The following is a 25,067-nucleotide window of genomic DNA, read 5'->3' on the forward strand; positions in this document are numbered from 1 at the left end:
TCCTTCCCTGGGCAAGCAAAACGATGACCCAACACAGACAGAAAAAGGAAATACTCAAAAAGGAGGGTACAAGTCAATCACCTGAAGAATTCTTTGAGCCACATATTTTTGAAGAGGCTGAAAGGGCTGGTATCACACTAAATGATCACAAATGCACAGAATTAAAAAATGACAAATTGCTGAATGATGTTGTTACACATGTTCAGTTGGAGGATTGTAATGTGGTCTCTGATGTTACCCAGATGGATGGGCGAACAGTGGCCACACTCCAAAAAACCTCTGATCATGGAGAAATGAATAAAATCTCTCGGGCAGAAATGGGTAAAAAGGAGGGAAAAATGTCTTTCCATTTACCAATGTGTTTAGCCAAAAGTGAAAAAGATCTGAGAAAGGTGAGCCCTGAACTCAGTAAGAATTCACACTTTTTATGTGTATTAGAGGAAGTTGAGGACAGATATTATGCACCCATCACTGTGGAAGAAAAATGCCACACCTTTGCTATGATTGACACTGGCGCACAGGCCACAATTATGTCCAAGGAGCTAGTAAAGAGTATCAATGAAGGGAGACCCCCACAGAGTCAGATCACAGTGAAGGAAAATCAAGGCCCAGTGCATAACTTTAATGGGGAGGAGGTGCCCATCATAGGTGTAACTGAGGTTGACATAAAAATATGAAAGCACAGAATGAAACAAGAGGTATTGATCACATCTATTTGTGAAATTCCATTTCTGATGGGGACAGATTGCCTGAAAAGATTGTCTCCTCTCATAGATGGGGTGAATGGAGTGCTGTGGTCCTTAACCAAAAAACCATTGAGGCCTAAGAAACTAAAATCACAAAACAGCAATATAAATGAATGTCACACCGTTGCCAAAACAAATGATGCTGTGGAGGTATATCTCCAGAATAGCTGCATACCTAGTGTCACTGTTATATTAATGTGTCAAGACAAAATGCAGAGCGACAATGAAAAACTACCTGTACAAATATACTTGGACCCAAGGAAAGATTGGCAGACTGCCATAGATGAGCACACATTACGTTTTTATTTAAAAGAGAAAACGTGCAAACAGAATATTGTTCCTAAAACAGATTCAGAAAAACACATTACCACTCTGGCAGAAATACGCATGGAAGATGAGCAACCATGGGTTCATGTTGGTATAAATGACTATTTTAAAACAATAAAAGCCACTTTAGCGCTTGGACATGAAAGGAGCTTCATTAATGAGAAATTGTTGCAAAAAATAATGGAGAGGGAAGAAATCCCGAAATTTAGGATTAAAAACCAATATGTTTCTGGGTTGGATAGTCCAGACTTTGAAAACGGAATTGCAGGCAGATGCATGCTTAAAATTAGCATTGGGCAGAAAACAATTTACCATAATGTATGGATAGTGAGTGGAGCACAAAATGAATTTTACATGGGAAATGACATCATGCACAGAATGTGTATGGTGTTAGATTTCCTTAATCAAAAAATATGGTCACGCCTAGGTGGTCCGGCACCTGAATTTGAAGACAAAAGAAGGGCTTATCATTGTGCACAACTGGTTCCTTATGCAATCGAATTACAAATGAGGAAAGATACTATTATTCCTGCATTTACAAAACAGTTTGCAATAACACTGAAATGCAAAAATGGACAGCAGATGAAAGGCTCTGATGCATTTGTATGCCTGAATGAATCCATAAAACAGCAAGGCCTGGATTATGAATACATTCCATTGGTAGACATTGGTGAAGGATCTGTAAAAATCATGGTAAATAATAAAGGTTGTCAGGATATTCATTTAGAGGAAAACTCCCCATTAGGAATGGCCATACAAAAATCACATTATACGGCAGATTTAAATAACATGGTGATTGGGAATATTCCTGAAAAATATGTAGATGCCAAGGGCGAGTTGCCAGAACACCTGGACTCTCAGCCCAAAGGAATATTTAAAATTCATTCTGTGTATCCTTATGATTCAAATGAGACAGTGTGCTGCCATCAAGAGGATTGCATAATATTTAATTTAAATGAAAATGAAACAGAAAATCAGCCCATTGAAGTGGAAGCTGATATGCCAAAATATTTAAAAGTGGCAGCTTTACAAAAAGACACAGCCACACAGTTAGAGGAAAGCGCCGAGATTCCCTTACCAGAAGATTTTCCAGAATTTTCCAAAATGGTAGAAGAGCAGATCTCCTTAGCGGATGCATGTGAAAGCAATGAAGAGAGGGACAATCTGAGGGAGATATTTATGGAGTTTAAGGATGTATTTGCAAAAGATGCTTATGATTGTGGTTTAACTGATTTACATGTGGCCACACTACCAGAAGGGTGTAGCAGAAACCCAGTGTTTGTACGCCAGTATAGACTACCGCTGGCATGTTTAGAATCATTGGCAGAGATTATTAAAAATTTGGAATCGCGGGGAATCATCAGGCCCATTCATAGCACATCCAATACACCTATTTTAGGTGTGTTAAAGCCAAATGGTCAATGGCAGCTGTGTGCAGACTTGAGAGAGTTAAATAAAAGAGTACCAATATCTAGATGGCCACTGCCATTCATTGATCAGGGCCTAGCTCAGGTACATGGTTCAAATGTATTTACCACATTAGATCTCACCTCTGGATATTGGTGCGTGCCATTGGCAGAGGGGATACAACATTTATTTTCCTTTACATTTGACAGGACTCAATATGCCTGGCTTAGAGCTCCGTTTGGGTACATCAATAGTGGGAGTGAATTTGGCATATTTTTGAGAAAGGCCATGCCGGATGCAGCAGAAAGAGGAACAATAGTTTATGTGGACGATGTCCTGATAAAAAATGAAAGCCTGAAAAGCCATTTTGATGAAATAAGACATGTACTTGGCCAATTGCAGAAAGCAGGCGCCAACGTATCTTTGCAAAAAGCACAATGGTGCAAGAAAAAAGTGAACTTTCTAGGGCATGAAGTGACTGAACATGGGCTAAATCCACAAAAGAAGAAAATAGAGGCCATACAAAGATTAAAAGATCCTAAAAATGTGAAAGGAGTAAAAAGTTTATTAGGGATGACAGGCTATAACAGAAAGTTCATTGAAAATTATGCAGAAATCACTCAACCATTGACTAAACTGCTTAAACTGAATACTCCCTGGAAATGGGAAAAAGGGCAGTCTGATGCAGTGGCTAAATTAAAGGAATGTCTTGTAAAGGCACCATGTTTAGCATACCTCATAAAGGACAGGGATTTCTTTATAGAAATAGGTTTTTCTGAACATTGTATGTCAGCAGTGTTATCACAAAAACACGATTTGAATCACAAAACCATTGCATATGCAAGTAAGGCATTTTCCCAAGTTGAAATGAAATTTAATGAATGTGAAAAGGCCCTATTAACCACTGTGTGGGCGCTACAGCATTTCCGCCCCATTGTTCAGGGAGAAAAGGTAATTATTGAAACAAATCATCAACCTTTGCAATTTTTAGAGAGTAAAAGAATTAGATCAGGTAATCTAGCGCAATCCAGAATCACTTCATGGACGCTAGCATTACAAGGTTTTCCCGTAGAAGTGAGATATGGACAAAATAAAAAGAACCCAATTGCTCAAGGGTTAGCTGACTTACATGACTGTGCAGCTGAACAAATACCAAATGAAATGGAAGTAGAAACTAGTTTGCAGGAATTTGAACAATCACCACACAAAGCTTTTGATGAAAAAACATGCAAGGATTTGCCAACTGTATATGTGGATGGTTGTGCTTTTCGCATTGAAAATGACAGTAATAAACGGTTAGTGGCAGGAATAGGAAATGTCTGGTTGAAATGTGAAGGTGTCCCCAGTATAGGGATGAGGATTGGAGATAGGAGCAGTCAGGTGGCGGAATTGGCAGCCATTTATAAAGCAATTGCTACTGCAGTTGATAAAAAGTTCAGTGAAATTGTCCTGGTGACTGATTCTGACTATGCACGGAATAGCTTTGTGGAGTATTTGCCTGGTTGGAAAGCAAGAGGCATGGTTACATATAACAAAAAGCCACTTAAGCATGGAAAAATGATACAAGCCATAGACAAATTGGTGTCAGAGAATAAGTTAACAATATACTGGAGAAAAATTCGTGGGCATTTAAAAACACCAGGAGAGGATAAGGAGGGAAATGATAAGGCAGACCACCTGGCTAAGATTGGGGCTGTGATGGGAGAATTGCTACCTATTGATTATTTAATGGGTGAAATACAAATTGATGCAGTCACACGTTCTAAAGCACCAAAGGAGGTAGATCAACCGGTGGTGCAGTGGAGTCATGACACACCAGACCAAGATTTGATTGAGGCACAAAAGAATGATCAAATTTTGGGAATCTATTATAATCATTTGATAGATCCCGAACAAAATCCTTTAACAGAAAATGATTGTATGGGAAAAGAAGAGTTGAGGGTGCTATTAAAGAACAAAACACGAATTAGATTACAGGATGGACTCATGATTAGAGAGTCCATAACAGGACAAATACAGTGGGTAGTACCCCTTTCATTCAGAGGACTAATGCTACACCATGCACATGATGCCATAACCGCAGGCCATAGAGGTTCACAAAAAACATTAGAAATACTAAAAGATTATGCTTACTGGCCACATATGTCCCAAGATGTGGAATTATATACTAGAGGATGTCTAGTATGCGCCCAATTTAAACCTGCTTCACCAATGCATAGAGCACCATTGATGAAAAGAGGCCTAACTCTCCCATGGTCAGATTTGCAAATAGACTATGTAGGTCCTTTAAAAAGGTCGAGCAGGGGACACCGTTATATTTTGAGTGTGGTATGTTTGATGTCGAAGTGGATTGAATGCATTCCTGCACCAGATTGTAGTGCGCAAACAGCAGCCACATTGCTGGTGAACCATGTGTTCTCAAGGTTTGGGTTGCCACAAAGAATTGAGTCAGACTGAGGAAGTCATTTCACAAGTACTCTAATGAGTAAGGTATGGCAAATAATAGGTGTGAAAAGGAAACTACATATCGCATATCGGGCGGCGTCTTCAGGTACAGTTGAAAGAAGCAATAGGTCTGTTGTGGATATTTTAAAGAAATTTGTGGCAGAAGCAGGTTCCAGCTGGGATTTACGTTTACCATTGGTTTTGATGGCAATCAGGTCGACTCCTGCCAAAGCAACAGGTGTTAGCCCCCATGAGGTCTTAACAGGTAGGAAAATGGTGTTACCACAACACCTACTATACAGGACACATGAGCAAACCCTTGTGAGTGCATCCACAGTTCATGAATATATTGATGAACTGAGGAGGCATTTGCAACATGCATTTGCTTTTGTGCAGAGAAATCTGGAAAGAGCTGCTGACAGTGCAAAATCTTATTATGATAAAAAGACATCAGTAAAGGAATACAGTGTAGGGGATCAGGTGTACAAGTTTCATTTTGGAAAAAGTAAACAGAAAAATTCTAAATTTCTAGCAGCCTGGCAGGGGCCATTTCGAATTATAGATAAGGTCTCTCCTGTAGTTTATAAAATTTTGAAAAATGAAGGTGAAATAGCGATAGAGCAGTTTGTCCATGTAAATCAAATCAAACCATGCCATCCCAGACATGAGATCAGGCAGCTTGAGCATGTAGAAACAGATAAAGTCCCTTGAACACAAAAAGAGAAAATAAATGGGTACAATCAGGAGGCAGTGACAAAGGAGTTAAAAAGTTGATTGTTATGATGGCACATAAACACTGTAGTATATGTAAAAATATATAATATTAAATAAATAAATACATAAATAAATAAATGCACATATAATGGAAGCTCATGGTTGGTGTGCAGAGAGAAAATGTATTAAATATTGAATGCTGTTTATATGTGCTTGTTTTCTTTTAACTTGTGTTTAATTTCAGAAAAACAAAAACGAAATATTTTTACCAAGCATGTTTTATTTTTGCCAAAAGGGTGAAGTTAGTATTGTGCTATGTACTTAATTTGTTTATTTTCCATTTGATTTAGAAAATTAACATTATTTGGTCGGGGGTTCCGGGATCAGAGGCCACCGGAGACGATGGAGTCCTGGAGTCCCCTGGATGAAGACCAAAAGATGCCTGCCTCCAGGTGGAGGTGAAGACAAGATAACCAGAATGCTAAAAAAGATGACTCCTATGGATCTAAGATTGCCAAGATGAAAGTGTACTCGAATAACATCGCTGGTCGGGACATATCAGAGGCAGACAAGAGTCCTGACAAATGGAGTTCCACGTATTTATTATTTTAATTATTTATTTTAATTTGTTATATTAATTATTTGTTTTGGTTAGTTGTTTTATTTCATTGTTTTTAATTGACTTGTAAAATCTAAACTTAGAGTAATGACACTTCCACTGAGAAGGCAAATGTAGAACATTTTGTAAACTAATGAATGCAGATGAATACTGTATTGATTGCAACTTTTTCATTGATGCACATGAATATTCATTTTGTTGGATTGCTATATTGTGAAAAGAAGAAAAAGAACAAATTGTTTTTAGGAATTGGCTTGGATCGTAGCCAAATTCTAAAAACAAAAGGAGGGTATTAAGGATATTTGGCGTGTTACAGCACAGAGTACAGCACTACTGCACAGGTAGCAACCAGCACAGAGTACAGCACTACTTCACAGGTAGCAATTTTTTTTTTGATGCAGCACCAAATGCCTATGGTGCATTGCTATATGTGTTACCAGATTAACAAGGAAAGACAGGCTATTCAGTCAAAAACGATTTTAACATATAAGATGCAAATCTATTTTTACAGTTAAAAGCACACGTGCACATTCAAAAATGCACACTATTTTTCACCTGAAATGCCTATGGTGCGAGAGACACATTTGGAAATTAATAACTAACATTACTCATAACTAACCTGACTAATGAAACTGAAGTTAACATAATCCACTAATAAAAATGTGTCTCCACTGCAGAATTAGGCCTATTCTGAAAGTGAACTTTTAAACGCACATCCATTTTTTTTTTGTTTTCTCTGCTGCCCTGTCCACATAATTACAGGAAGCAAAAGAGCTCGAAAGAACAGGAAATCAGTTGGTTACAAAGTATTACTATAAAAATGAGCCATTGTGTAGAGAAGGAGGAGATGGCATGATTGATTCTGATTGGAGCAGCGTCATAGCAAGTATCATGCTAGAGGGAGTGATCAGAGTTTTGCTGGGGGGAGTTTGAGGAGGAAGGAGGATAGTGGAGATTTGGAGAGCTGGAAGAAGGACCTATTTTTTCCTGGTTGGAGCATTTCTGCTGAAAAAGATGAGAGTTCCAGGCAATGACCCCGGTTTGAGAAGGAAAGGCGCTCCTTTTCACTGGGGTTAATCTTCAAGGGAGCCACATTCAGAAAGAGAACAGCTGAAGAAAACTCGGCCGAACAGATAAGGTAATTACATAAGTGTGGGAGCTGAGTGTGTACGAGAATATTCAGTCAGAGTAGGAAAGGAGATTCCGGTGCCTTAATCACATGTTAGTGTTGCAAATTGTGTTCTGTTCTCCGCCACTCTTTTTTCAGTGTATCACAGACAATGCTGTTACTGTGCTATTTTATTTATTTCTGTAAAGAGTGAGATCGTGTTTAAATGCAACTTTTATAATACAGAAAAATATTTGAAAGCAGACGGGTGGTGTATTTTATATTTACCAATACAGTGCTCATGATGAGGGGAGATTTTTAAACATGCAATTGTCATTTTAAGACAGATGTGTGCATGATCATATTCAGTATGGACAGTTGAGAGTGATTGTTTGTAGCATAGCTCGTTGGAGGTACATGAGCCAACGGGAAGAGGGACTCTCTGAACATAGTTCCCTACCGTATATAAGGTAGTGGAAATTACCACAAAATTACCACATATGTCGTAAATAAGTCAGTGAGATCGCCCATGGTGGCACACTAACACTGAAAATGTGGTATTCCTAAAATGTAGGTCTGAGGTCTCTCTAGTGATTACACGAAAAATCTAAGCAAAGATAAGGGATTCTGGACATTGGGGCCACAAATAAAACAAGGGAATTATGCTCACCAAAATACCACCAACCACGCATACCAACCACGCATACCAAATATGCATGTCTGGGTGCTGAAATAATGCATGTCCACTGTATTATTGTTGCACATGGCCCAATCTGAATACAAGGAGTGATTATTGCTAAGTTATTTTTCGGCGGTAATAAAATACCATCAGGCCCCAAATCTCCACAAAATACCCTACAGGACCATAGGCCTTTCACTTGAAAATGGTCCAGGTGCGCACCCCAACCGACCTGGGAGGCATCAGTGATGATCATATACCAAAAATCCGGTTCCACCAGGGGCATGCCCTGTAGGAGTTTGCCGGAGTGAGTCCACCACCGCAGGGCGCTTGCTGGAGACTGGGAGACGAGCACCCTGTCGGACCAGGAGCCGTGGACCTGTGACCGTTGGGAAGCGAGAAACTCCTGTACACAACGCATGAAAAGAAGACAATTCAGAATGAGTGGGATGCAGGATGCCATGGTTCCTAGAAGAGACATGTACATGCGGACCGTGACTGAGGTACCTGGTACAAACAAGCTCGCTAGGGACAGCAGATTCTCCATCCTTTCCTTGGCCGGCTTGACTTGATTGAGCGCCGTTTGGAAACGAGCCCCCAAACAAAACAACTTCCTGGAAGGCATCAGACAGGATTTTTCAAGTTGATTGCAAAGCCCTGATGCTGTAAAAGGAGCATTGCTGCGCCAAGTGATTCCAACGTCTGCTGACAAGTCGCCTCCCTGACCAGCCAGTCGTCCAGGTATGGATAAACATGGCATTCTTCTCTGTTGAGGTAAACCGCCGCCAGGCACTTGGTGAAAGTCCTGGGAGCTGACTGTTGGCCAAAGGGAAGAACCCTGGAACTGGTAACATTTGTCACTGACCATGAATCTTAGATATTTGCGATGCTGGGGTGCATGGGCATGTGAAAATAAGCATCCTCAGGATCCAACAACACCAGAAATTCCCCCGGCTGAACTGAGCGAATGACGTCTTGCACCGTTAGCATCCCAAACTTTTAGAGTCTTGCTGAGCGGCCGCAGGCCCAGAATGGGGTGCCATCTTCTGTTCGGCTTTCGGATGACAAAAAAAGTATGTTCCTCTTCCTGCTGCCAGAACTTTCTCAATAGCCCCCTTTATTTTTAGCATCAGAGGTACCTCCCGATGCAAGACCTGCAGTTTTGGCTGAGCTCTTTATACCGGTGGAATAGGAAGTGGTGTGAGTGGCCTTATTGGACTGCATCGAGCACCCATATGTCCGTCGGGATCAAACGCCACTCGTCAACCTGGTGTGCCACCCTCCTTCCTAGTCGACTGCCCATGTGGCAGTCATTGTTGAGTCTTGGACTGACGGCCTCTTTGAGAGGAGGAGGAGGAGGAACCCCTCTTTCGCTGGCCTCAATACTCCTTGCTCCGCTGCTTGGACTGGTAGAACTGTTGGAAGCCTTGGGAGAAATCGGTAGGTCTACCAAACCCATTATCGTGGGTGCCTGCAAACCTGGCATTCCTCGAAACCCACAAAAGGAGTGAAAAGACTGTCTGCCCTGTAGGGTCGACAGAGACCTTGCAATATCGGAGTCCTCCTTCATGTTCTTAAGTGCCTCGTCAATCTTCTCACCGAAAATCTGGTCCCCCTTCGCACGGCATGTCCCCCACCTTGTGCTGGACCTCTGGCCGGAAATCAGTACAGCGCCGCCAGGTCTGCTGCCAGAGCACCACTCCATTATTTATCGGTTTAAACCCAGACTCTGCCAGATCCACTGCAATATTAATACTACGTTTCAATATTGCCTCCCCCTCACAAACCAAAAGAATCGCCTCCTTCCGTTGCTGGTCCGGCAGATGTTCTAACAGTGGAGCCAATGTGCCACATCTCGCGGTCATACCGCGCCATCAAAGCCAAAGAGTTGGCCGCCTTGACCGTAGTAGCACCCACTGTGAGGACCTTTTTTCCAAAAGCATCCAGTTTACGGCTTTCATTTTCGAGGGGTGTCGCACACTTGTACTGGGAACGGGCCTTCCTACTTGCAGCAGCCGAAACAACCGATTCAGCAGTGGGCTGCTACGCCAGGCACTTTGGAGTTGAGTCTGGCGCCTTGAACTACTTCTCTAGGCATCCCTTGACCGCAGGCTCCGAAAATGGGTGGCACATTGTGCAAAGGCCTTTTTGCCACACATGGTCCAATATGGGTATTGCGTAAAAACTGCCTTACGCCTCTTCCCCAAAAAATAAATTTAAAAAAAAGTATTTTTGTCCTCCTCTGGGATGAGGCCGAACTCATTACAGGCCTTCAACATCATTGCATGAAAAGCTCCAAAATCATCCGGTGGAGATGGATGTGCCGGCCTACTCAGAGCATCTAGCTTTGGATCAGTGTCCCAGGTATCCGCCCGTCGGGGCAACTAGGAGATCGTCGAGTGTCCTGCGGAAACCTACCTGCCTCCACAAGTTCCCCTTCTTCCTGATCCTCTCTGAGGCGGGCTGAACCCTCTGGGGGACGGCGGAGGAGGCCGGGCCGAGGAAGAACCCCTGGGAGGAGGACCTCAACTGCGAGGGGCTGCCGATACATTCTTCTGACGAGGAATGGTAGGCAAGGTTTCCACCAATGGCTCCCCTGGTGCCTGAGGCACAGGCAGCCGGGCATCCTACTGTCCCAGAAGCGACTGCAACGTCGTCAGTAACTGCATCGAGAGTATCGAGTGCTGATTTACCAGAGGATATTGAGGCAGAAACCACCCCCCAGACGTGGACGGCAGAACAGGCTGCAGACCCAACACTGAAGGATCCAGAAACGGATGCCCTTCCTCCTCGTGGTCTGAATCAAACTCATATGTTGTGGCCGGGTCATGCTGGAGAATATCAGTTAGGCAGAAACCTGTGCAGTTCCCTTGGGGACCACTGCAAAAGATTTAGGACTACAGGTGTTGGCAGTAAACCCACTTGGTAGCAGTCTGTACCACCCAGATTTACCTGGTAGCTGTGGCTGAGCAGTCAGACTTCTCTCAAGAAGAGTTAGGCAGTATGCAAAGTATACACAATAGGCACTCAGATACAATAGCACAAGCAAACACTGAATAGAGCTTTGGTATCAAAGTATATAATTATTTAAAAACACACTTATTGAAACACTCCAGCACTATTATGGTAAATCACTCTAAACACAGTTACTATTATTATATATACACATCCCTTCTTCCTTATCAGACAAGTCTTAGTTAACACCACTTCTTTCCAGACAGAGGTGAGCGCTTAACTATAGATGGCACTCCAATAAGTTAACAAAAAAGGAGGGGGAAAAAGGCAGAATGTAGGAAAATACACCACACTAATACTTAGGAACTCTTAAGCAAGGCAGGAAAGTCCAAAGTTATTTGTGAGCCAAAGTCCATAGGCCGGGCCCACTCTTGGAGAGCAGGGCGCAAATGCACCCAAGATCACACAATGACAACAGGCTTAAGAAGTCTTGCAGGGAGTTCAGAAAGGTTTTAGTTAGGTTTCAGAAAAGTTTAGCCCGAGTGTCCCAGGCTAACCCAGGGTCGAAAGCCGGGCGCTAAATCTACCCCGTACAGTCGGTTGCAAGGGAAGCCAGGCAGAACACGGTACCTTATGTGGAAAGGATCCTCCAGCGGGGACAGTTGTTCCTGGCAGCGTGTGCAAGTCGCGGCGTCGTCCAGAGGAAGAGAAGATCTCGACGTGGAGGAAAGATGAAGGTTGTTGCACTGCCAGGGAAGAAACCAGCCGTGGAGTTTTCCGGATAAAGGTACTACCCTTTGATTCGCGGTAGTGGTAAAACGTGGTATCCCGGTTGCCGGGGTGCTTGGCACAGGCAAGGCGGCCACAAGATGCTCCAGGAAAAAGGAAGACGACTGGTTATCCCCACCAGTCGAAGGAAGAAGACTCTCCGGGCTGGAGATCTCCTTTGTCGTTGGGAAAAGTGGTGAGACGGTTCAGCAGGGCTCCACCGGTGGTGTCGTCGTAGCAGGTCGGCTCAGCTTCTCCCTCGTCGGATTCTTAGGTCCTGTGGCGACTTCTCAAGTTCCAGTCCCCAAAGCCCTGCTTTTATGCAGAAAACCCCCATTCACTCAGCCTAGCTGTCACTCAAACATGCTAAGTGGTGAGCCGGCCGGCTCACCACTCGGGCCAATCAGGATGGAGTGCGACTTGAGTTGCCTAGGCAACTCAGTCCAGGGTGCCTAAATCCCCCTCCACCCCTCCTAAGTACCCCAGACAGAGTGGCACCACTTTGGAGGGCTTCTGTGGAGAAGCCTGCCAAAATGTGAAACAAAGAGCTCAACTTGGGTTGGAGTCACAGAAGAGAACACAAACGCCATTTTAGAACCAAGTTCTGGCCAAAAATACCAACCGGATAATTAATATTAAATAAATAAACCGGCGGTATGTTCGAGGCTATAGGAATTAAATAATTAAAGTTGGTAGCCTCGAACAATGGGAAATCCCATTGGGATATATTTGCGGTCGAATATAAAAAGTAGTATCCACTGCCACCAGCCAAAACTCGATAAGGGGGGGACGGAGACGTGCCCCCTCGACTAACAGACCCCGGGGCAATCGAATTGCCCCGGCCAGTACGTCCACAATATGATGGTTTGTACTGGTTCTGTTCAGAATTTGAGACTAGTAAAGTCAATGGTGACTTTACATGCCCTGGGAGACAGTAGTCAGTCCCAGGGTATGGAGTCTATACTGGGGGGTCACTATGACACCCCTGTGTTACTGCACTGAGGGTGCTGTGTAACACACATCACAAAAACACATGAAGCCCTATGGAGTAAAAGACCCCATAGCCCATTAAACACCTCTAGAGTCAAAGAGACACACTCAAATCATGTCCAAAAGTGAGGGTAAAAGAGTCTCACTCTTGGCAGGAGAAGAAAATAAACCCCAAAAATCCAGCAAAGCTGCTGGGGGACTTACTAGGTTAGGAAATTCAGCCTAAACAGAGAATTCTCCCTAACAATATCCATCGGAAGAAAGGATGTGAGCGGTGTCCCTGACTGCCACGTCGCATATCTAGAAGATGGCGGATCCACATCGACCAACAGCTGCACCATGGACTTCTGCACTCCCACAGTCGTCAGTCGACGGGCCGGTCATCGATGCAGCTATTGACTGGACCGTTACCAGCGGGGTTGTCATCCGTGGGTTCGTGGACGAGGTCGTCATCCGCGGGGGTCATCGGCGGAGGTTACTTCATCGAGGAAGAAGTCATCGGCTGAACTGAAGATAACAGACCTGCAGTTGGCACAGTCCTAGGCACCAACCCCTCAGATGGAGAAGAGGCCTGTTTGGACAAAGACTTGGAGGACTCATGGCCTGCAGAAGAGGGACTCCCGTCCTTGGAAGACTACTTCCTAATCGAGAAGGGCATATGAGACCTGCACATCTCCTTGTCTGATGTGGTGGCATTGTGAGTTGGTACCGCCGGCTTCTCTGGGCGTGCACTCAAGACCTTCGGCTTGTCCGCCCTTGTCTCCGCACCACTCTGCCTCCTAACCACAAGGACTCTGTACCTCCAACCAAATTTGATGCCGGCCTGGCCTCTGTGCATGGTTTCTTAGGCGTTGTGATGGTGATCTCTTGGCCGAAGGAGTAGAGGACCTGACCCCACGGGAATAGCCTACCTCCGAAGCCGGATAGGCCCCCTCATTCAGCCAGCAAATTAACCTCAGATTAGGGTCCCCGAGAGTCTTCTCGGAGAACCCACGGCAGAGTGGTTGGGGTACAGGCAGTAAAAGTAGTCTGCATGGGTGTCCCCATCATACATGTTTTTGAGGCCGCAGGTCGCAGAGGGCCGAAACAACGACTTCTTCGGACCCACCGATGACATGACACGACCTAGAAGGACCACACTGGAAACAGCAAAGGCTGCATAGAAAGAAGAACTAATTCTCTGGTGAGACCATGAGGTGATCCCAACAGTTTGGAAGACGGTTGAAATCAAGGAAAGCCACGGGGCGTGGCTATATACGGGACTACCCATTGGTGCTGCCGAAAGCAGCCGTAAAGACTTCGATAAGACATTCAAGGTGTCGAAGTTGTTTCATAGGAAAACCACTATGTTAAAGTTACCAAGGTTTCCCAGCCTGACGACTGGAAATATTCACAGCAAGTGAATCCATGAAAGATCCAATGCTTGAGAATGTATGGAACCTCCCAGCCCCCACCCACACACACACACACACACACACACACAGGAACTGAATATATATCAAATACAAGGCTTGTTCCTAGTGGAAATATTTTTTGCAGTTTTTCATTTTGTAGTGTCCGAGTAAATCCAAGCGACACTAAGAGCTGGGTTTGTAAAGAAGAGTAGTTTATTTCGCTCAGAACCAATGTTCTGTGTACTTTACTTTACATTCTTTATAAAAGACGGACTTACATATCAATTGATTTACATCAGTTTATTTGATTTCAAGCTTTTCATCATGGCAATAGGTTCTATTGACTACATTATGTGCACAGAAAAAGTGGCCCCACATTTCCCAGCATCTATAAATGGGACGAGGGGTAGTTGTGCAGAAAAGGGAGTTAGGTGCAATAATAAATGATCTAGGACTAGAGAGCCGTGATCAAACAACTAGTGTTGAAGCTGAAAAGGTGGAAAAGCACTTCAAGCACATGTAGGGTAGCAGTGCTTCCATAAGGCGTTTCGGCAAAGTGAGTAGATGGCCTGCCTCAGAACAGATTAAAATGATTAAATGGCCTAATCAAGCGAGTTCAGGGAACCAAGTTCTGATTAAGTATGAGGGAGCTGGGGTGCTGAAACTCATCCGCCGAGATGGATGAGTTATAGATAATGCATGAGGTATAGATAATGCAGTGACGTTTGGTGACGTTGCCCGCACCGTTTACAAGTAGCATTCCAGTTCTAAGCGTTGTTTGGTGCTTCAACAATCTGAAGGGGGAGGTGCAGAACATGGCTTAACAGGTGGTTAAAAATCTAGGTGGTATGTACAAAATTTCATTAGTTGGCTTAAGGAGGGCACATACCTTATAGAAACATTCAGTGGGTCAAGGCTGAAGAATCATGATTATAGATGTATGCGTTGCCTTGATCTGAAAACAGGGGGGCACGGTGGAAGGAAGACTGCACATATTAGAATATTGCAACAAACGTTAAGCTAATTGGAATATAACAGAAGGTGGCGAGTGCATATTCATAACTTCTAGAGACTGGAGCATTACAGGCTGAGAGGGCATAAAAGCGCACAGAAGGCATGGTGTAGGCCGAAGTTGTGGATTGTCGAGTAGCGAGGAACCGTCACAGAAAGCTTCGGAATTGGAGATGTTCCTCGAAAGCCACTGAAGGACGGTCGTCGAAGCGATGAAGCGGACACGAACACTCATTTTAAAGTTAATAACAATTGCATTAGCCAAGGAACTTCGCAAATAGTGACCAACTAGGATGGCAGAAAAAAACAATCTGAGGGACATCGACGCGTGAAGGACCCTGCGTACAGTACACATCACACAAGGGATAGTATTAAAAACACACCCAGTCAGCGTTCCTTTTCAAATTTCGAAAACTTGTCATGCAATACTCTGCGACTACCACTAGATATCGGCTTATGCACAGCATGAGATTCCAAGCAGATCCGCAAGCCTCAAATTAATTTACCCTTAGACATAGAATTGCATATGAATTATAAACCAGCATTCAAAGGGTGAGTTTTAACCTGCAGGAACAACAGTTAGAATAAGCACAAACCCAGTTCCTCTGTCTTATGATGTCCTGCCCTAAGATGCATGTGCACTTGAGCCCAAAAACTCACACGTTCCAAACTATGGATTCTTCAGGGAAGGTATTTCATAACTGATGCAGTAGGCTGTGGTGCTGCTTGGAAAGTTCTTTAAAGTAAGTAGATGTTTACTTCAAATCAGGTTAAGTACCCCGCCATGTCCTATTCCCAAATTAAGTCCTAGGAAAGAATGGTCAGCTCAGGTTAGACAACCAAAGGCAAGACCAGTGGGATTTTAGGGACACGGGCTCTGCACCAAATGTTATCCCATTGAGGGTGAGGGGCAGGCAGAAACATATCTTCAATTATTCTCATCCGCCCTATCCCTACTTCGATTCTTCCAGGTGACACTACAGGTATTCCGGAATTCACTGGGACCCAATCTTCTGTCGTTGGTTCAGGGGAAGGCAGTCCAGGAGTTGCAGGTGCAGAGGTCACTTTTAGGGTCAGGATCTTGTCACGGTTCTCACCAGACAGTACCAGTCAGCTTCTTGAAGACCCCCTGCCCCTCCTCCAAATGAAGAAAGGATGCACAGCTTCCCTTGTAGTGGGATGACTGAAAAAGCGAGGACAGGCGATTTATGGCATACGCTGTAGAACTTGCAAGTCCCAACGCTCTTCAGGGAAAGCGGTTGGGAACACCGACTGCTGCAGCAAGGTGTTAAGATTGAGATCTAGAATCTGGCCTGGTGGACCGATTTTAGGAGGCCACCCTAGTTATGATGAACAGTGAGCTCGGTGATGTAAGGCACAGGCCAATCAAGCAGAGCAGACAAGGCTGAGTGCAAGTGGGATTAATGGCCGTAAATTAGTCCACACAGTAAGACACACAATAATTCAATGTAGACAGTCCATTATAAAAACAGTTATTTAGGCCTTCTGAACACACTGGAAAATAAGGATCAAGTTACTTGCGTGTAACTATTGTTCTACAGCATGGGTCTGGCATGGATTCACATTCTCATGAATATTCCACGTTGGTTGGCTGGGAATCCTCTGTAAAAGAAAAAACCCAGGAGTCTCTGCAACCACCATATCGACATGTGGGAGGACTCCATGAAAAGCTGGCACGTGGCCGATAAATCCGCAATTCTGTCCTCCGTTAGGAAAACTCTGGCACTGGCAGTATCGTAACGGAAACCTAGAAAAATCAGGTCTTGAGCAACCATCATAGTATATTTCCGCCCGTTCAGTGACAGCCTCAATTGGAACAGGAGTTGGAGGAATGAAGATTGGCCATTGCAGCCCGGGACCAAGGACTCCGGAGAAGCCAATCGTCCAAATATGGATAGACATGAACTCCCTGCAGTCCGAGGAATGCTGCAATGACCGACATTATCTTTGTAAAGACACCCAGTGCCGAGCTGAGACCAAACGGCAGCACACGATACTGGAAGTGTTCGGTTCCCACGGAAACCCAAAGGTATATTATTTCCGATGTGCGCCCCAAATCAGGATATGCATGCAAGCATCCTGAAGATCTACTACATTGAGCCAAATGCCCTTCGGGAGAGAGGACCTTATCTGGCTGGGCGTGATCATCTTGAATTTATCTTGTGGTAGGAAGAGATTAAAGTTGGAGAGGTCGAGGATTGTGCGCAGGCCGGCCTGGTTGGGTTTGGGCACTGTAAACAGACAGGATTAATAGCCCTCCCCTAGCTCCCGCAAGGGAACAGGTTCCACTGCTCTGACGTCCAGAAGTTTCTGTGCCTCTGCTGTGAGGGAGGGCGACACAGTCTGCTGAAGAGGAGGGTGAGAGGATGGGGTTTGAGGGAGGGGCAAGCAAAAGCCAGCTCGGGCGACGGACAAAACCCATGGGTCTGATGAGATGGTCTGCCACGCCTCCAGATGAGACTATATTTGTCCTCCCTCTGGAGTCGTGAAAAACAGAATTTTGTTTGTCAGTGGCGAGACCACCTGTTACCGAAGAGGAGGAGGATGACCGAGAGAAAAAACGACCACTTAGCCTTTGTTGCTTGCGGCGGGGCACAATAGAGGAACCTTCTGCCCGGCGTGCATGGCGGTCCTGGAACCCTCTGAAACATGAAAAGGGCCCTGTCTGGGTCCCAGACATCTGCGTATAGGCTGCTTTAGCTGGGCGTTTGCCAAGGGCTGACAAAGATTTAGCCGTTTGCGTGCTTGCCTTTGTTTTATTGAGTTCCTCATCAGTGGAGGAGTGGAACAGCTCTTTACCTTCAAAGGGAATATCGAGTACTTTGTCCTGAACCGCTGAGAACTTTGTAGCATGCAACCACGCTTGGCAGGAGGCCCCAAGCAGAGGTATCTACATGACGGGCCGCAGCTTCCAGCAAGTCCTGAGCCAGCACTCTGGCATCAGATAGACCCTCTTTAAAATCTTCCAGCATGTCCAGAGGTATACATTCCTGAAATTCAGAAGACTCCTTCCCTAGCTTGATATTTGTCACTGCCAGGATCACTTTGGTATTTGCTTGTCTCGCAGCTGAAGAGTAGAATTGGAAAATACTTTTTCCCCCAATGGCATCAAGAGGCTTGTCCTCTTTGGACAGGACCGGAGAGGCAGGCGTAGAAGATGTGAGGACGTCTTAGACTGGCGCATAACTGCTGCCACCACCGTTGATGAGAGGAGTGGACATGTAGTCAAAGGTATGTCTTCTGACAAGTGTAGCTTGTCGCGAGCATCAAATTTCCCATTTACATGCTGCCCGGAATGAGGTTTTTCCCAGGTTTTTGCCGGCACATCCTTTTGAAGGAAAAGACCTGTGCGCTCCTGTGTTGAAAGAGTTGAGTGAAGGCTTCTGAAAGTACACCTTGTGGAGCCGGAGGCTCGGGTATCGTAATATCAGGTAACGGCACCATTTTATTGATTTATTTAACATTTATATAGCGCAGTAACCACTGACCCGAAGGCTTAAGGGCACTGACAAACAGATGGGAGATGTGATTGAGCAGAATAGAAGGGTAAGAAAAAGATCAAGAAATTAGTAAACCAGAGGTAGATTATTTAAACAAATGTTTCTTCCAACCTTTTCTAAATACACAAATGAAGTTTTCTGATCTCAATTTCAAGGGCAAATTGTTCCAGGCCACAGGAGCTGCAGAGAAAAAGGCACCAGCCTTGGTTTGCGATAGTTTACATACCGGAAGCATAAGAGGATATTGATTGTTGGATCTGAGATTATGTTTTCTCACTTTAGGTTGTAGTTCCTCACTGAGATAACTAGGGCCTGAATGTTTCAGGCAGTTAAAAGAGAAAGATAAGAGCCGAAAGAAGATACTTTCCCTAATAGGGAGCCAGTGAAGTTCCCTTCTCGCCTCGGAAATATGATCGGACCTTTTCTTGTCCATGACAACCCTAGCAGCATTATTCTGCACAACCTGCAGTCTGTTAAGCTCACCATTAGAAAGACCAATTAACAGGCTGCTACAATAATCAAGCCTGGGGCTAATCAATGCCATGGCAAGGGTTTCCCTACTAGTATGGGAAAGAAATGGTCGAGCATGTGAGAGCAATTTGATATAGTAGGAGGATGAAGCCACCAGACTACCAACCTGAACTTTCATATTAAGATTACAGTCAAGATAAATGCCCAGAGTCTTGACTTTCTTCTTGACCACTATAACACATTCATCAATAATCAATTTGGAATATTGATCTTCAAGCTTACGGGTCTTGGGGGCGGTACCCACAAGCATAAGCTCTGTCTTGCTTGTGTTAAGGGCCAGGTCATTAGAGCACATCCAACTTTGAATAAGCAGATAAATTCCATATCCAGAGCCACAACCCGGTCATGAAAGGCTCCGACATAGTGGGCCGGGCCTCCTCTATCTTGGTCTGCGTCCGATGTGGAGGGAACAGAGAACTGATCCTTAGCACGTGGTACTTCAGACCCTGTGGGCATACATGAAAGTGGAGGCAGTGGGCATACAGGTGAAAGCGGAGACGGTGGTGGCAGTGGAGGAGGGGGCGGCACTATGGAATCCTGCTAGGGGTTGTTGGAGCAGGCTGAGGCTTAGGCTATATTTCCTCTAATAGATCCTTAAAGTATGCCTTCATCGGGTCAGAGTGCATAAGGGCCTGGAATTTGACAAAGAATGCCTCCTCAGAGGAAGGTCTAGGCACAGGAGCGGGTAGTGGCTGCTCTGGAGAGGCATACCCCCAGGATTGTAAAGAGTCTGGTTGCCAGGATGGCCATCCACCAACTGGATTCACATAAATCAAGAGAGCGGACGTAGGAGGGACCGTGGAAAATACTGCTCAGATCCAAATATAGGACACTCTGCACCAGTCATTGAGAATGTTGGTATGAAAGAGCTTGTCAAAATGGCTGCCTCAGACCGTGTGGGTTGAACCGCCATTTTGTCACTGCCTGAAATGAACTGCGTCACGGGTGTCAGTGAGGCCACTGTCACCACACCGGTTTCAGGGGCTTTTTTATCCATTTTAGCCTTGTGACAGGGAACCTTGGCAGAGCTGGTACTAGCAGATCTAGAGCGCTTATGAGTCCCTTTGGATTCGGCAGAAGAATTAGCCCTCATTGAGGGAACCTCGGCAGGGCCAGTACTTGAAGACTTCGGGCCTTTGCCCTAATTTGCCCCCTCAGCTGGATCGGTTCGACCACAAGACTGTTTGTGGGATGGCTTAGGGTCACCCCCCGTAGTCAGAGCGTATAGTTCCTAGTCGGGGATACTCGGGGATAACCCTGGTGCCCTTAGTCACTGTACAGGAAACCTCAAGACTAGCCTTGGTACGTTTAGTTCCAGACCTGGAAACCTCGGGAATAACCTTGGTCAAAACAGCCCCAGAAATGTTGGGTTTACTCTTAGCCCCCTGATGGGGAACCTCGGATGAAAATCCGGTCTTGACAGCCCATTGAGAGGGGGCCTCAGAGCAAACTCCGGAATCCAGGTTAGATCCCTTTCGTGACACCTCAGGGAGAACCTTGGTACCAGAGTGACTTGGGCCCCTCCCGAAATCAGATGATCCCAGGAAGGCACCCGCTGGCCAGGGTGCCCTAAAAAGGTAGGAACTTAGCGGATGCTTCTTTCGTCGATGAGCTGCTGTAAACGTGGAGGAGGAATCAGTTGGAATGCCTCCTCCCACCTGACGAGCCAACGCTGGAGTTCCCGGACGGAGAGGGAGTCGCAGTAGAAGCAAACGTCCAACGAGGTTCTGGGACCAAGCACTCCGGACAGAGAATGGGGATCTGCCCTCGCGAAACTATGTTCGCACGAAGAACAGGACACAAATCCAAGATGCTCAGGCATAAACGAAGGAAAGAAGACCGTGGAACCGTAGGAGGAAGATGAAGGACATGGGAACAAAAAGAAAATATTCCTCCAGATGCATGTGCGTCCGACACCGGCCGCATGGAAAAACAAAAAGGAAGGCAGGGCTACGGTCACGTGCAGAAGGACAAAATATTTATTTCTGATGCTTCAACAGTGCTCTGGTTCCTTCCCGATGGATGGAATGTCCCAAAAGTATGGAGGAAAGGGGACGGGATGCAGTAGTATTGTTTTTCGCTAATCAATGTCTTTTTTTAAAGTTAATCAAATAGATCTGCTCACACAAAGTTAACTTTCACTAATGGTAGGAGAAAGAATGCTAATGTGGAGTGAATGTTTGAAATCATAATAACATGGCCAAAGTAGTATAATTGGAGGAGGCTGCTTCCACTATGAATGACTGTCAGGATGCTGTAAGGGAGGGGCAAAGAGAAATGGGGTACTGTATAGCCCCATTCCAAGCAGTCATAAAATCTCCATCTCTCCAGTTCTTCTGGGATTTATGCACTCAGAACAATTAGGGAGTGGCTGGTCCTGTTGCAAATTAATTTCACAAATAAACTCACGTGAGGAGGCAGAAAACTTGGTTCTGAATCTAAAAATGAATTGTGGAATGCAACATAGTCAGGGGGCAGGGATTGACTGGCAATCCGATTCAGCCGATTCTCAATATTGAAAGGAACATAGATGGTCACTTCAGATGCACTCATACACCAATAGAAAGTGCACGTGTCAGAACAAAAGATTACTGCTCTGGTCACATAATGGATTGTAGGATATGAATTGAGAGTTATGGTAGGCCTAAAACAACCAGGTGCAGCAGAGTCTTAACATCAATGTAATTGTTTCCTTGTGCAGGTTGATTGACCAGAGGTATAGTCTGGGTTACAATGGGACCGAATGCCAGTGATGTGCTTTCTATAACAAAATTACCATGGGTTGATCTTGTGAATTGCTAGGAATCCGTGCTTGTTAGGAAAGATTTCTCTTCAGGCAACTTTTCCTCCATATTTTATGGACCCGCAACGTTTTTGCTTTTTTGAACCTGTCCTGAATCTTTACCGGGAAGTACTCCCCTGGCCTTTTACAGATATTGTTATGGGGAAACTGATCAGTACTTCAGACTATCAGTACTGGGAAACGGTTTCCCCTTTAGCATTTTGACCTTTTATGTAACTTTTTGACACTGCACACAGCCTCTTACAAGGCAGTGCAGTGGTGATACTTTTAGATCACCCTAGTCATTTACACTTGTGATGTTTGGTTACTTATGTGCCTAAAGACAAGCTGGTAGCAGCAGATACATTTCTATCATTTTTGCATTTTTAGTGTGCACATTCGCATTTACCCCGTTTGGCTGCTAAACAGGACTATTGCCGCTAAATGGCCATAACATGAGATTTTCACATGTTCTTTAGCCATATTGCCGTTTGGCCTTCTTCCTGCCTTCTCAGGTCAGAAAATCCATTATATGCGTCATGCATATGCCCAGTAAAGTTGCTGCTTTCCCGGGATACTGTTGGCCTGGTGTGCATGGACCCGGGATGTGGGTTGGACGGTCTGGTCTCACTCCACATCCGGTGTCCCCGAAAGTCTAGGTGTGGGGCCACGCATGAAACCCACAGTGGTCCTTGATTGTTCCACTGCTGGCTGTTTGGTCCTTACCATTGGAGGGCTTGGACTTGCTTCCAGACAAGCTTTAGGATAAGAAGAGGACTCCTGCAGCCATTTCTTCAGCTCAGCATTGGAGCCAAGTAACCTGTGTAGAAGAGAAGCTGACTGAAAATCTGTGGACTACTCCCGAAGAGGCCCGGCGTCCCAATCATGTGTTTGGCCCGGTGAAGCCCTGCTAGACTACCCGATATGCGAAGGCCCGTGCGGTGCTTCAACCCTTGCACTGGTGGGACCAACCAGTCTATGCATTCACAGCCATCCTGAGCTGCCAGAAGTGTCCCTGAACGACCCAGTGTGCTGACCAGCTTATGCGCATGCTACCTCTGTAGAATCGGCGTTGAGGGAACTTAGGTGGTTGCCAGCTCTCCTTCCTGCCAAGTTTCAGCTTTCAGGGATCCCACTCTAAAGGGTCTTCAGCCGTGACTGGAGAGATGCCTGCCATCGGTGTGAGGGGTTGACCGTTAGTGTAAGTCGCTTGCCCGAGTCATGTGAGGTGTGCAGAAGCTGCATTGGTGAATACGGTTTGTCTTCTTCGCCCAGGAGTTGCATTCTGCACCAGCAACTGAAAGGAGAAATCCTTGGACCCGCAATCCATATACATCCTGCCCAGGAACAAACAGCAGTAAAACCTACCTCAAGTGACTCCCAGACGACCCATCTAGTCACCTGGAAAAATCAGTTGAGGGGTAAGTAATTGCAACACATTACCCTCCCCATGATCTCCTTAGAATAAACGTCAGAATAAACTTTGGTTATTCCATTCCATCGCTATTTGATCGTCAGATCTAAAAGCTTGTATCTAAAAGATAAGAGAATAATTGTACTGATGTGCAACGTTGTTGAATATCTTCTGGAACATTTCACCACCACAAGAACTCTTCTTACATCAGTTCCCACTCCTAAGAAAAAGCTTTGTGACTTTTGGGCACAAGGCTGTATAGATCACAGGGATTGGACTTCTAAAGTTGAGGTATATTTCTTGTGCTTTGGTTTTCCCAGAGGCACCACTATCCAGAAGGGTGTAGCTTGTGCCCTTTCCAACTCATCACAGACCATTCCAGCTGGACCTCAAACAATAACACCGTCACTGCAGGTTGGATAGAGGGGTTGGGGAGGTGCTCACTGGTGCAGGAAGGACTCATCACCCCTTCTGACCAGAGAACAGGCCAATTTGTTTTCTGATGGCTTTGCCGGCGCTACTGTACAGGATCTGATGTGTCCAGAATCGTAAACAGGAGCACAAATTGAGCTGATCTGCATCATTTCCAAAAAGGCATCCTGGGGCTGGTACAGATAACCTGTGCATTAGGTATGCTGCAACACCGTCCGCCCTCTACCGTTCAGCACGCTTCTCTGAAAGGCGATAATCAATTCTCATAACCTGTTCAAAAAGGGTGGTCAACGATTTGCTTTTCAGAATGTGTATTAAGTCATCCATATATTCATCAGAGAACCCAGGACTGTGTAGAGTAAGCCAAGTGGTGTCCGGCTATAACGACTATGCAGCTAGGTTTATAAAACAGCTGCTGTAGCTTTATGCCCACCAGCTGATTTTGTGCCCGAGTTGCTCAGTTAGGGGAATTAAAAGCCTCCGTAAATGCTCTAAAATATCAGAGAAGTTGTCTAAAATTGGACTTCGGGCTGAGACATAAGGGACTGCAGATAAAGGAGTTGACAATCAGGTATTCAATATATACGCATTCTTTGCCGTATTGCTGGCAAACTGCGTGAGCATGAGCTTGATGGAGCAGTGATTGCAGATTTCAGTTTATTTCCTGTGAACCCCATTACATTTCACCATCTCAGATTGTCCCATTGAGACCTCTGCCAGAGCAATAGATGCTGTAGTCGACATTACATCCTTCAGCTTGGTGTTTTTGGCACTTAGCTCAGCAACTTCTCCTTGAGGACATAAAGAGCGTTTTGCAACCTGTCAAGCCGCGCCTCTCGCTGTGCTCTAATACCGATCTGGTGGCTTTTGTCAGAGATCCAGGATCGTCACTGGATGCAGGCGACAACGGGCTGGAGAAAGGCAGCGTGGAAACCCATTTGCCCCGGACTTCGGCACAATAACACACCAAGACTCGGTGACAATGACGGAAAGTGCAAGTAGTGCGAGGGTGTCTTAAAGTGGTAATACAGAATACCAGAGAAATGAGGAAAGGCCAAGAATTGAACAGGCAGAAAGCAAGGCAAACAAGTAACAGACCAACAGGGGCAGGCAACAAAACAGGGCAGGAAAAAGTGTAAGGCAGAAAGCGGAGAAAAAAAAAAAGCAGGACAGCATCACTCTCTTCGAGAAGCAGAAAATGTAGAAATGCACCAGAGTGTTCCC

General features: G+C 45.1%; 1 protein-coding gene across 1 annotated transcript in view; it reads right to left on the reverse strand.

The window, feature by feature from the left end:
- The window catches only part of AKT2 (AKT serine/threonine kinase 2), a 1,087,541-nt gene that overhangs the window by 647,463 nt on the left and 415,011 nt on the right, over positions 1–25,067 (reverse strand). The gene's annotated exons all lie outside the window — the stretch shown is intronic.

Source organism: Ambystoma mexicanum, chromosome 2p, assembly GCF_040938575.1.
Source record: "Ambystoma mexicanum isolate Mex_15411 chromosome 2p, UKY_AmexF1_1, whole genome shotgun sequence".
Classification (NCBI taxonomy): domain Eukaryota; kingdom Metazoa; phylum Chordata; class Amphibia; order Caudata; family Ambystomatidae; genus Ambystoma; species Ambystoma mexicanum.